This window comes from Acartia tonsa, chromosome 15 (genome assembly GCF_053477335.1).
Source record: "Acartia tonsa isolate MP-2025a chromosome 15, ASM5347733v1, whole genome shotgun sequence".
Taxonomy (NCBI): domain Eukaryota; kingdom Metazoa; phylum Arthropoda; class Copepoda; order Calanoida; family Acartiidae; genus Acartia; species Acartia tonsa.
Window position 1 is genome coordinate 27,948,078 of NC_137274.1, and position 11,675 is coordinate 27,959,752.

At 31.0% G+C, this 11,675-nt stretch overlaps 1 long non-coding RNA gene across 1 annotated transcript; it reads left to right on the forward strand.

The window, feature by feature from the left end:
* The first annotated feature begins 2,849 nt into the window (after positions 1-2,849).
* Positions 2,850-9,890, forward strand: LOC145307356 (uncharacterized). The gene is made up of 4 exons (XR_013875412.1): positions 2,850-2,903; positions 3,288-3,350; positions 7,218-7,333; positions 9,468-9,890. It is a non-coding gene; the product is annotated as an uncharacterized LOC145307356 (long non-coding RNA).
* Positions 9,891-11,675: the final 1,785 nt, after the last annotated feature.

The window sequence follows — 11,675 nt, forward strand, 5'->3', positions numbered from 1 at the left end:
AGGTCCCCTAGATGCCTCTAGGGGCGTAGCCGCTGCTTGTATTGTATTCCATACTATAAAGTAGTAAGGTTTTTTGTCTCAAGCCAAAGATTATAGAAATTGAAGGTCTGAATTGGTTTTACTTATCAGGGAAGCTTTATAAATATCTTGGGATGGTTTTATGCTATTTTCCTGACATCCCCCATCCGCCCTAGAGGTTAGGGGCGAAGCAACTAGCAGATTTAAGGAGATTAAACAGTAAAATCTAAACATGATTAGTCCTATAAGGTCAAAAAGGACGCAATGGCTAAAATGATTAGTCCGAATGCGTCGAATACGACGCACAACAAATTATCAAAAAAAAGTATGTAAACTAACTAAAATTAAAGAAAACTTAGCAGAAACTAAAAATATATAATAAATGCTATAATTAATTATGAATAAGTATGTTTTAATTCTTTAATAGAAAAAAGTTAGACCTGGTGTGGAAATATTTTCCTATTTTTTCCACCTCTGCCATGAAAATATGATTTCATCTGGTCATCGAATTAAGTGAGAGCCCAAGCAATGTAGAGGCCAAATCTTGAAGCTCTATTCAGTTATTTACAAACATTTAAAAAGGACAGCATAAAAAAATAGAGTGATAGTATAGGTTTGAATTTGTGCGTCGTTTAAGACCCTATTGTCATTAATGGGTTAAGACCAATTCAGCTATTTACAGACATCCTATTACTTTAGCTAGTTTGCATAGGCAGATATTCTACCCCTTCAAAGTGCATAGTTAATTAATACATTGTATTAATTAAACAGACAGTCATCCTGTTGCTTGGTGTCCTGATATACAGACAGACATCCTGCTACTTCAGAACTTTCCAGCTGAAATAATCAGTAGTTTTGAATTATTAATATATTTAACCATTTCTAAATAAAGTATATATATCTAATCTTATTTACTCAAAAACTGCATTTAATCCAATATAATAAATACTTAAAAAATTGTTTGCATCTTGAATTAAATATTAAGTCTACTCTATCATTAACTTATGAAAGTCTGTCTATATCTCATTATGTTAGCTGTGCGTATTTTTCACATATGTAATTAGCTGAGGGAAGTAAGCTGTCATAAGTATTTAAAAGCAATGTTGCCACATTTTTAATTATTATGTTGTCCAATTTTTTTAACAGTTTAATTTACACAAAGCCCATTTTGAAGATCTTATTAAATGTCTTCTTCTCTAAATTCCGGAAATAGAATCATAAAATGATAATAGTAAACATAACTATTATTTTTAAGTATTAATATAATTTTATAGAAACAATAATTTAATCAATATAATAACCTTTCTTAATTATTTAGGTAATACAAATATGTCCTTACATTTTTTTCTCTTATTAACAAATTAAGTTTACAAAGAGTGTAGATAAATTAGGAAAAATACAAAGAGTAAATCTTTATACAAAAGTAACAGGATGCTTATCTGTATGTTCGTCTGTACCAAAGGATAATTGAAAAAAATCTTTTTTGCAAGGACAGTGTTTGTCTCTGTAATATTTATCTTTTAGAGAAACTAGAGCTGCTGAAATCGCTGCCACTGGCAAAAAAAAAATTTCACCATTTCTTGCCATATCAGACAATATTGTATCATTTAAGACCATGTTATTTTTTTCCAAAAATTTTCCACTGCGAGAGCACTTAGTAATTTTTTGTAGAATTTTTAATAATAAATTCTAATGTTAGGCTTTTATTTTTATAGTTTGTTAATGGTCTACATAAAAAAAGCAGTTACATCCCCCTTGAAGAAATTAATTAAAACCGTGGTAGGATTAGAATTAATTAAAGAGTTTTTTTTTCTATATTTTCTTCCATATAGAACAATTTTTATCATTGTTTATTTTAGTTTTCTGGAGCTTTTTTATTTGTGTTTAAATTCTAATCTACAAAAGTACCTTGAAAAACATATCTACTTAATTCTACCCTCCCGAAATTATTGTTATAATGCACAAATGCCCCGTAAAAATCGATTATTTACTCATGTATTTGACAGCTAAGCTTAGGTAAAACAGCTTATTCACATAAGGAATAGCCTGTTCCCCTTGTAACATAAGGATTGAATTCACATATGTAAATGACGTCCACTTAGGGAATTTACTTCGGGAATTCACTTCGGTTTTACATCGGGATTGTTCATGATACACTTTTTCTATGAGTTCACTCAGTGAAAGCTGTCATAGGGAAAATCAAATTCTTCAAGAAATCGAGCTTAAATTATTTTTACTTTTTAATCTCTCGTGTTCGGGAGGACTATCAATCTATCTCATGTGACGTACATACATAATTTATGCCTACATGGGCCGTCCCTAGGTCATTCCCTAATACAATTAAAAATAATAAGAGATATTATTGGTTCTTTTATATTACTGTTTTATTGTGATTAATTGGCCATACGTTGGCCGAATTATAATTTGTTTCCTTCAAAAATCAGCCAATATGTTGTTAAAAATTCTTAACATTATCAACATCTTTCTCTAATTTTTAGAAAAGTTTTTTGAAATTTTTAAATTCATTTAGTAGAAATAGAGTATTCCTCTAATTTTGTTTCATATGATTATTAACTTAAAAGAGAAAAAAAGAAGAGGGGGGTGGGGGAGTAATACTGTTCAGTTATTTACCATTTGTGTACATAAAGTTACTCTTATAAAAAGGAACTGGTTGTATTCATTACGATAAAAGCTTAATAAAGAAAATTTGTTACTTTAAAGAAGAAAAATTTATATGGTTTTGGAGAATCGTTAAGAGACATTTAATCATTATACATATTTAAATTAACATGATATATTTTAATGCTTCACTACTAATATTAAAATATTTCAGAGTACAGAATGAAAACAATGAATGCTTTTTTCTTCAGTGAATGTATTTAGAGGTAGAGACTTTTACTAAACATCTTTTTAGTAACAAAGCTACTTTGTAGTTTATGTTTCTCAATTCGTCTGTAAGAAATTGTGTGTGAAAGATAGACGTGAACATGTGTGAATATATGTGTGAGTTTTCAGTTCAAAATTAATTACTTGGTCTTGCAGTCCATCAGTAATTCTTGGTCGTTCATTTTTTTTTTAATATTGAAAAAAATTATTTTTTCGAATGCTATCTTTTCTAATAGATGTCTGCTTTTCTTTGGACATCTATGATCAGCATTTACTCTGCATCTTTCTTGGTCTGTCAGTCATTTCTTAAAACTATTGTCATTTAGTTTATATTGAATAAAAAAGATTATTTGAACTTCTTTTCAAGTATTTTTTTCATTTAGAGAGTCCAAGGCCCGGAAGGAAACTGGAAGCGCAGACAGGAAGAAAACAGAATGTTTCTTAAGGTAATATTATAACGCATGTTTAAAAATGCCTCTTTTTGCCCCTCCATTCCCCCCCCCAACCCCCGCGATCAACAAATATGCCCCCCTCCAAGCAAATGTCCTAATGTTCTTTCAAGCTCAAGAATGCATTATGACAGAGAAATACTTAATCAAAACTTTTTGTTGTCACTTCACCACACCATAAGACAGAATACTGTTCAAAAATCATAAAATTGATAAAACAGATTAATTAAGATTAAGATTGTGCACTTCTTATGTCTAATAACAAGTCCATTTCGAAAAGGTTAGGCATTAATTTTTTTTCTTCAAAACTGTAAGTCTGTCTATATACATACATATATCACTATTGTACATGTGGCTGTGACGTAACACGAAGGTGATAGGTTTAAATCGCAACAAAACACCGCTTCATAACTAATGATGTTAAAAATTGTTCCTACAGCTGCTATGCCAGGTGCGCAACATAAATAGTTAGAGTAGCAAGAATACCATGCTCAGTTACAATTTATAGACAAAGGTCGTGCAATCAAAGAGTTGGTTATTTAATGGGTGTTACCTTACTTAATACCCTGGCAAGCACGTTGCAATTCCATGTGCAATTGAGTCCGTTCGATTGCAATTCAAACGCAGAGTATGTTCAAAAAGACCAAAATTTAAAAATGAAATAGCATAACACCCAGGCTAAACTCAAAACATAAGATAATGGAGAACCCAATCAGTTGAGTAGCTATGGAAATCTTAAGCTATAAATAAAATAACTTACTATCTTATATAATAGGATATCAAATGATGTTTAGGATAAGTATCTTTGGGAGAGGGCGAGTGTGACACTATTAGAAACAAGAAGTCATAGGAACCTAAAAAGAGTTACAAAACTGTATAAAGTCCTGGCAGTATGTTAAAAGTGCCCCCCCTCCCACTTACAATATGTGCTTTGTACACCACTTGGTGAAACCGCCACTGCCGTCAAACCCGATATTTAAAAGGAAAAAAATTAGCTTGTTCCAACTGAATAAAATATTTTATTGAGACATAGCAAATAAAAAAACCTTAACTTCAGCGTTCTTATCCTGTTTTCAAATCTTGAATCACACAACTCTATGGTTACTTAGTATTTGTGAACTCTTACTTTTTCTCCTATGATTTTAGCAAAATTTACAATAAGATTTTGAGAGGATTAATATTTAAACTGTTTTTAACCTATTTTTTAATCATATATTAAAAATATACTATGACACCAGTAGAATCAGACTGCAGAGCCCAAATTTGAATTAAGTCCCCAATAAACTTTTTTTGGGGGATTTAAAAATTAATTTCATATGTTGCTGTGATCATTTTGACGGAAGCAAAAGCAACTTTTAGTTTGGGGTTAAATTGTTTCTTACAGAACAATTTTATATGATTCAGTTTATATCAATACAATAATAAAAAAATGGAAATAATTTTTTTTCTAAAACAATCAATTTAAGTAAAAATATTAACATAATACAATAAAACACATAATGCTAAAGTTAAACCAATAAGATTTCTTGTTTCATTTCAATAATTCATAATTTCCGAAAGAGTGTTTTCACAAAGTGACTTATTTACAATGTAGTTAAATAATTTTTATTTAATTAAAATGAAAAGAATGAAAACTATACACCTAAAAGATACATACTTTTTAAAAATATTAAAAAAAAATAAGTTTGAATAATCTTATTTTATATCATATTTGTATATGTGTCAAAAATAATTTTGTTGTATTGCATAAACATTTCTTGACATCATGTCATCTTGTCATCAAATATAACCCTTTACAGCCAATTTTTATGTGTTTAAAATAGGTGAACGAACACAAACATGTCAATGTTAATTCATTGGTATATTGTAAAGATTTTACTTTTTAGTGAATTTTTATAGTAAAATCATAATTTTACTCTATACCAGAATACAATATTTATGAAGCAAAACACTCTAAAAGCTACGAATTTTACCCAAATAAAAAAAAGACCTTTTGCTTGGGTCAAAATGACCACGGCAACAGTAAAAATTAATATTTAAATCCCCCCAAAAAAGTTTATTGGGGACTTAATTCAAATTTAGGCTCTGCAGTCTGATTTTACTGGTGTCATAGTATATTTTTTATATACGTTTTAAAAATAGGTTAAAAACAGTTTAAGGATGGCAATCTGTCAAAGAGAGGGGTAGGTTCCTGGTAAAATCCGTAAAAATGTGTGTTTTAAGGCTTAAAAATAGTAGTAGAACGAAAATATTCACTAAATATATGTATTTATTACCTATTGAAAAGAACTATAGACATTAGACTGGCCCAAAAAACATGAATTTTTAAATCTTTACTATATCAATTTGCGGATACCTTGAAGTTGTTACCGGCTCAAAAGTAGACCTTTTAGTGAAAACTAGACCTCTCTACAATGAAAATCGATCTCGAAATTTCAATCTTAAGCTTTTTATCAAAAACTTCATATTTTCATGATTTTAACAAGAAATAAGTAAAGAACTGCCAACCTAAAATAATGTAACAAGAGTTCAATATTAAGCAATCATAAAAAGTAGACAGAACTGCCATTTCTACCGAATAATTCCAAAAAACATCTAAAAACATTGTTTTATTTAAACTGATAATTTGTGTAAGAAATTGAACTAAACCAGTAGTTATAAGTCTTATGAGAAGAGAAATGATGAAAAAATCTACATTTTAAAGACATAAAATAGGAAAAAGAGTTTTTACTAAATTTCATGTCTCAACAGACATTGTCGCCAATAAAGAGACAATTTATATAATAAGAAATTAAATGAAGGTAAAAAAATATGTAAAACACTTATTCTCATATCCAACTTTAAAAAAAAGGATACTAATAAAAAATTAATATTGCAAAAAATAATTTGATTGTTTATTATTAAACCAGGAATAAAGAGTAAGGCATATCTTTAATTATTTTTCCTCAATGATTTTGCTGTATGAATTAGCTTTCCCAAATTATTGTAATTGTACATAAAAAAATTTAATACTTTCTTTCTTCATATGTTTATTCCTGGTGATTTTAATATTTTATTTCAATGTTTGTAAACAAACAGACAGAAAATTTGATGTTTTGCTTTATATCTTATGTAAGGCTATATTAATTGGGAAAGAAAGAATGAAAATAAAAATGCATTTGACGATATAGCGATAGATTTTTTCTTAAAATCAATTATAGGGCTAAAATCTACAAACAATGCATAACCTATTTTTACTTAACACACATTGAAAAGCGATTTAGACCTTTATTTGGGCCACACTAATAGACTTAGACAAAAGTTTTTTAAAAAGTTAACATATATTTTTATCGTTCTACTCCTGTTTTTAAAAGCAAAGCTTTTCTATAATTGGGGTCGGTCCATACCTCCGAGATAGATAGCTTTTATTTGTTAATTTAGGCATATTATAACTGTCCTATTGATTTCAAACTTTGCATGATGATTCCTGTAGTAGTTAGGTACGATTTAGAAAGAGTAGCAACACTATAATCGATCCAGAATGTCTGTGTGTCCATTTTATTAAAACTAATGTTCTTGGTTTTTTCTATAATTCACTTCTGAGAATCAAACCAGATTTTAAAAGATATTATATATAATGATGTTAATCTTTGCATTCAAAAAGGGGGAGTTGAAAGAAAAAACTCAAGACGCTAATTTTAGCCCACCAATTAAGAATCCGAATCCGCTATAAAAAACGGATTTCAGATTCGGATTCCAAAATTGGCCAAAAATTGGGCGGATTCCAGATCCCGGATTCGGATTGTCAACCCTAATCATTAAGCTTTTTACTTACATGTCACTGATTTCCCCACAATTGGTTTTTAAATTATTGTGTTGTTTTAGTAACAAGTAAAGAGGGTCCAGTATTCGACCATGGATGTGCGATGTAACTCCAATCAGCAGGCATAGTTGCCAAATTATCATGCCTTGCAGTTGCGTTGGTATTAGCATCTTCCGAGGTAAGTCATTTTTAATAGCACAGCTACCCCTAAAGAGGACTATGCACGAATTAGAACAAGTGATTCCAAGTACCTTCCAGCAATGAGTCTTAGTATTTTTCAGTCAATTTACTAAGTTTATGTTTAATATTTGGATTATTGACTAAAAATTAGGTTTCACCACGGTTTTATATAAAAAAAACTTTGTCACTTTGAAATTAAAAAATTTTATGATAAAATCTCATTAAATGTTTTGTTGAGTTCAAACTGTTGTTTCAAAAGCTTTGACACATAAGTATTAGGTATTTCGAGAGAAGAAATGTATATTTAAAAAATGGGTTTGTAACTTGTATTATTGTAAACATTTTAATTAATGTACGTTTGCAATTTACAGCATTTGATGATTTTTGCTGTGTTATTTTATTTTGTCCTTTAAACTCAACAAAGCATTTGATGATATTGAACAAAAAATGCTTAACATTTTAAAAAATCATATAAAACTATGGTTGATAAACCAAATATTAGACATAAACCTAGTATATTCACTAAAAAATACCAAGGATCAATGCTGGAAGCTGTTTAGAATCATTAAATCTCGTTCATGCATAGTCCTTTTTTGAGTTTGTTGCTGGACATAATAACAGTCTTGACTCATTCTGTTTGACAGACACAGATACACATATTACTGTTCATATATTTTTGAAAGCAAAGCTTTTCTATTATTAGGGTTGGTCGGTCCGTCTGGAATGGATAGCTTTTTTGTTAATTTAGGCATGTTAGAATTGTCCTATTGATTTCAAAGTTTGCATGGTGATTTCTGTAGTAGTTAGGTACGATTTAGAAAACGTAGCAACTCTATAATCATAACCAAAATGTCTGTTGATTTTTTTACTTTTTTAACAACTTCTTTGTGATTTAGTTATCCAATTGCTCTTGTTTTTGGAATACTGATTCCTGGGACGACATCCTGTGCCACTTTTTGAAACCAAAAATAAAACGCACATGATCTCAACCCACAAAAGAGTTACAGCTATAAATTCAGCACAGCAGTTGCTTTTGTGAATAATAATATGGAACGACGAAAACCGCCGAAATTTTTATTGCCTTTTTTCGCTAAATTAAACAGTTCTCAATCATCTGAGATAAACTTTTTTTTTCTCATAAAAATTCTCTTATAGATTCACGTGACACGTAATATTTCATACATGGCTACAGTCAATAGGTATAAAAAAATGTAAAGTGTCAAGTGAAAATATGAGGGAAATAAGGAAAAAAAAGTTAATCTCAGATGATTGAAAATTGTCTTTTATAGCGAGAAAAGGCAAAAAAATCAGCGGGAACGGCAGTTCCGCCGCCGTTTCTTCCCAGTTCTATATCAAGCAACTGCTATGCTGAATTTGAAAGCTGTAAATATTTTATGGGCGGAGATCATGCGCATTATACTTTTGGTTTCAAAAAGTGGCACATCCGCCCCCCCCCCCCCCCATCTTTTATATTCTGATTATGTCTGTTTGTCCTACCATTTCAGAGCTTCGCTTTTATGGATAAAGTCATTCTTGTTTTTAATTAAAATGCCAACAGATTTGCTTTATTTGGTAGAAACTAGTAGTATAAATAAGGGGGGGGTCGAATGTGCCACTTTTTGAAACCAAAAGTAAATGTGCATGATCTCAGCCCATAAAAGAGTTATAACTCTAAAATTCGGCACAGCAGTTGCTTTTTTGGAGAACAATATGGAACTGTGAAGAAACGGAAGCAGATCCGCCACTCCCGCCGCAAACCGCCGAATTTTTTTTTGCCTTTTTTCGCCGAATATATTTTACTTGTCTATTATGATGAGAAAAGGCAAAAGAATTCGGCGGGAGCGGCGGTTTCGCCGTAGTTTCTTCACAGTTCCATATTATTCAACACAAAAGCAACTGCTGTGCAGAATTTTAGAGCTGTAACTCTTTTATGGGCCGAGATCATGCACGTTTTACTTTTGGTTTCAAAAAGTGGCACATCCGCCTCCCCTCTTTTAATCTACAAAAGGGGTAAGTTTGTTTACTATGATTAGAGGAATAAGTCAATTTATTGTCCATTGTCTTATTTCCTTAGATCCAAGATTAATTATGTATCACTATCCATCGATTACTTCAATGAATTAATATTTTAGGTTGTTGTGAAGAAATGGCTGGTTAAAGTGGACCAAGAATGTCGATGATGAGAGACCCAAATCAAACAAGGGCATAAGTTTTAAGCCCAGAAAAAAACAATACGATGCAATACCTTTTTATATACCTACTTTATACTTATGTTTCTTATATTAACCACGGATAAATATAAGCAAAATGATTAATTCAGTGGCGTGCACATACATTCACAAAGGGGGGTTTGAACCAAAAGGGAATGAAAAAATGGTAAGGCAGATTTTCCTGATTCTTATTTTAAGGGGGTTGTTGACATCCATCTTCATCCCCTAATGCACACCACTGGATTAGTTTATCATTAGTATTGTTATCAAAGTTTAATTCAAATCACGCATTTAACTAATTAATTTAAGAAGACTTCCTATAAAATAATTTCACAGTACTTTCCACAACTATAACTGTTGAAATACTATAATTTTTTGTCGTGATTTTTATTGCATAATTAAGATTTTGTTTAAATGTTGATTTTCAACTTTTATTACCTAATGTATAATATTAATCAAAAAATAAAATATAGTTTATTACCTACGCATTTTGTAATTTTTGATATCATTTATTATAAGCGAAGCTTTTTCTATAATTTGAATTGGTCCATCCGTCAGTACATCTTCCATACATAATGGACAGTTGCCTCCTGTAAATTTAAACAGGTTAGAATTGTCCTATTGATTCTAAACTTTGCATGGTGGTTCCTGTAGTAAGGGGGGGGGGGGGGAAGTTCTGACACTTTTGCGTAAACAGTGATTATAGGCTTTGTCTTTGGAGATAATGGATAGGTTATTTGGCAAAAAAGTTTCCTTTTGGGATGTAGTTTTCCTATTTTTAAAAAAAATTTGGATTCGGCCTCCAGGTTCCGGTACTCCAGGCCTCCAGGTGGATTCTGGACAGGTAAAAAAAAAAAAATCAAGATAGAACAAAACTTATTTAACAAAAGTTGGTACTTTATGGACGGTATGAACTAATTTGAAGAAATTTTTGAAATCGGGCTCCAGGTTCTGGTACTGCAGGCCTCCAGGTGGATCCTGGACAGGTAAAAATTGAAAATTTTTAATTTTAAAGTTAGAACAAAACTTATATAACAAAAGTGGCTTTTTTTTAGATGGTATTAACTAATCTGAAGAAAATTTTGAAATCGGGCTCCAGGTTCAGGTGCTGCAGGCCTCCAGGTGGATCCTGGACAGGTAAAAATTGAAAATTTTTACTTTAAAAGTTAGAACAAAACTTATTTAACAAAAGTGGCTTCTTTATGGATGGTATGAATTAATTTGAAGAAAATTTTGAAATCGGGCTCCAGGTCTAGGTGCTGCAGGCCTCCAGGTGGATCCTGGACAGGTAAAAATTGAAAATTTTTACTTTAAAAGTTAGAACAAAACTTATTAAACAAAAGTGGCTTCTTTATGGATGGTATGAACTAATTTGAAGAAAAGTTTGAACTCGGGCTCCAGGTTCAGGTGCTGCAGGCCTCCAGGTGGATCCTGGACAGGTAAAAATTGAAAATTTTTACTTTAAAAGTTAGAACAAAACTTATTTTACAAAAGTGGCTTCTTTATAGATGGTATTAACTAATCTGACGAAAATTTTTATATTGGGCTCCAGGTTCAGGTGCTGCAGGCCTCCAGGTGGATCATGGACAGGTAAAAGTTAAAAATTTTTACTTTAAAAGTTAAAACAAAACTTATTTGACAAAAGTGGCTTCCTTATAGATGGTATTAACTAATCTGAAGAAAATTTTGAGATCTAGCTCCAGGTTCAGATACTGCAGGCCTCCAGGTGGATCCTGGACAGATAAACAGTAATGTTTTACTTTAAAAGTTAGAACAAAACGTATTTAACAAAAGTGGCTTCTTTATAGATGGTATGAACTATTTTGAAGAAAATTTTGAAATCGGGCTCTAGGTTCAGGTACTGCAGGCCTCCAGGTAGATCCTGGACAGGTAAAAATTGAAATTCTTTACTTTAAAAGTTAGAACAAAACTTATTTAACAAATGTGGCTTCTTTATGGATGGTAGGAAGTAATTTGAAGAAAATTTTGAAATCGGGCTCAGGTCCAGGTACTGCAGGCCTCCAGGTGGATCCTGGACAGGTAAAAACTGAAATTTTTTTCTATTAAAGTTAGAACAAAACTTATTGAACAAAAGTAAAATATTTCAATATTTACCTGTCCAGGATCTAA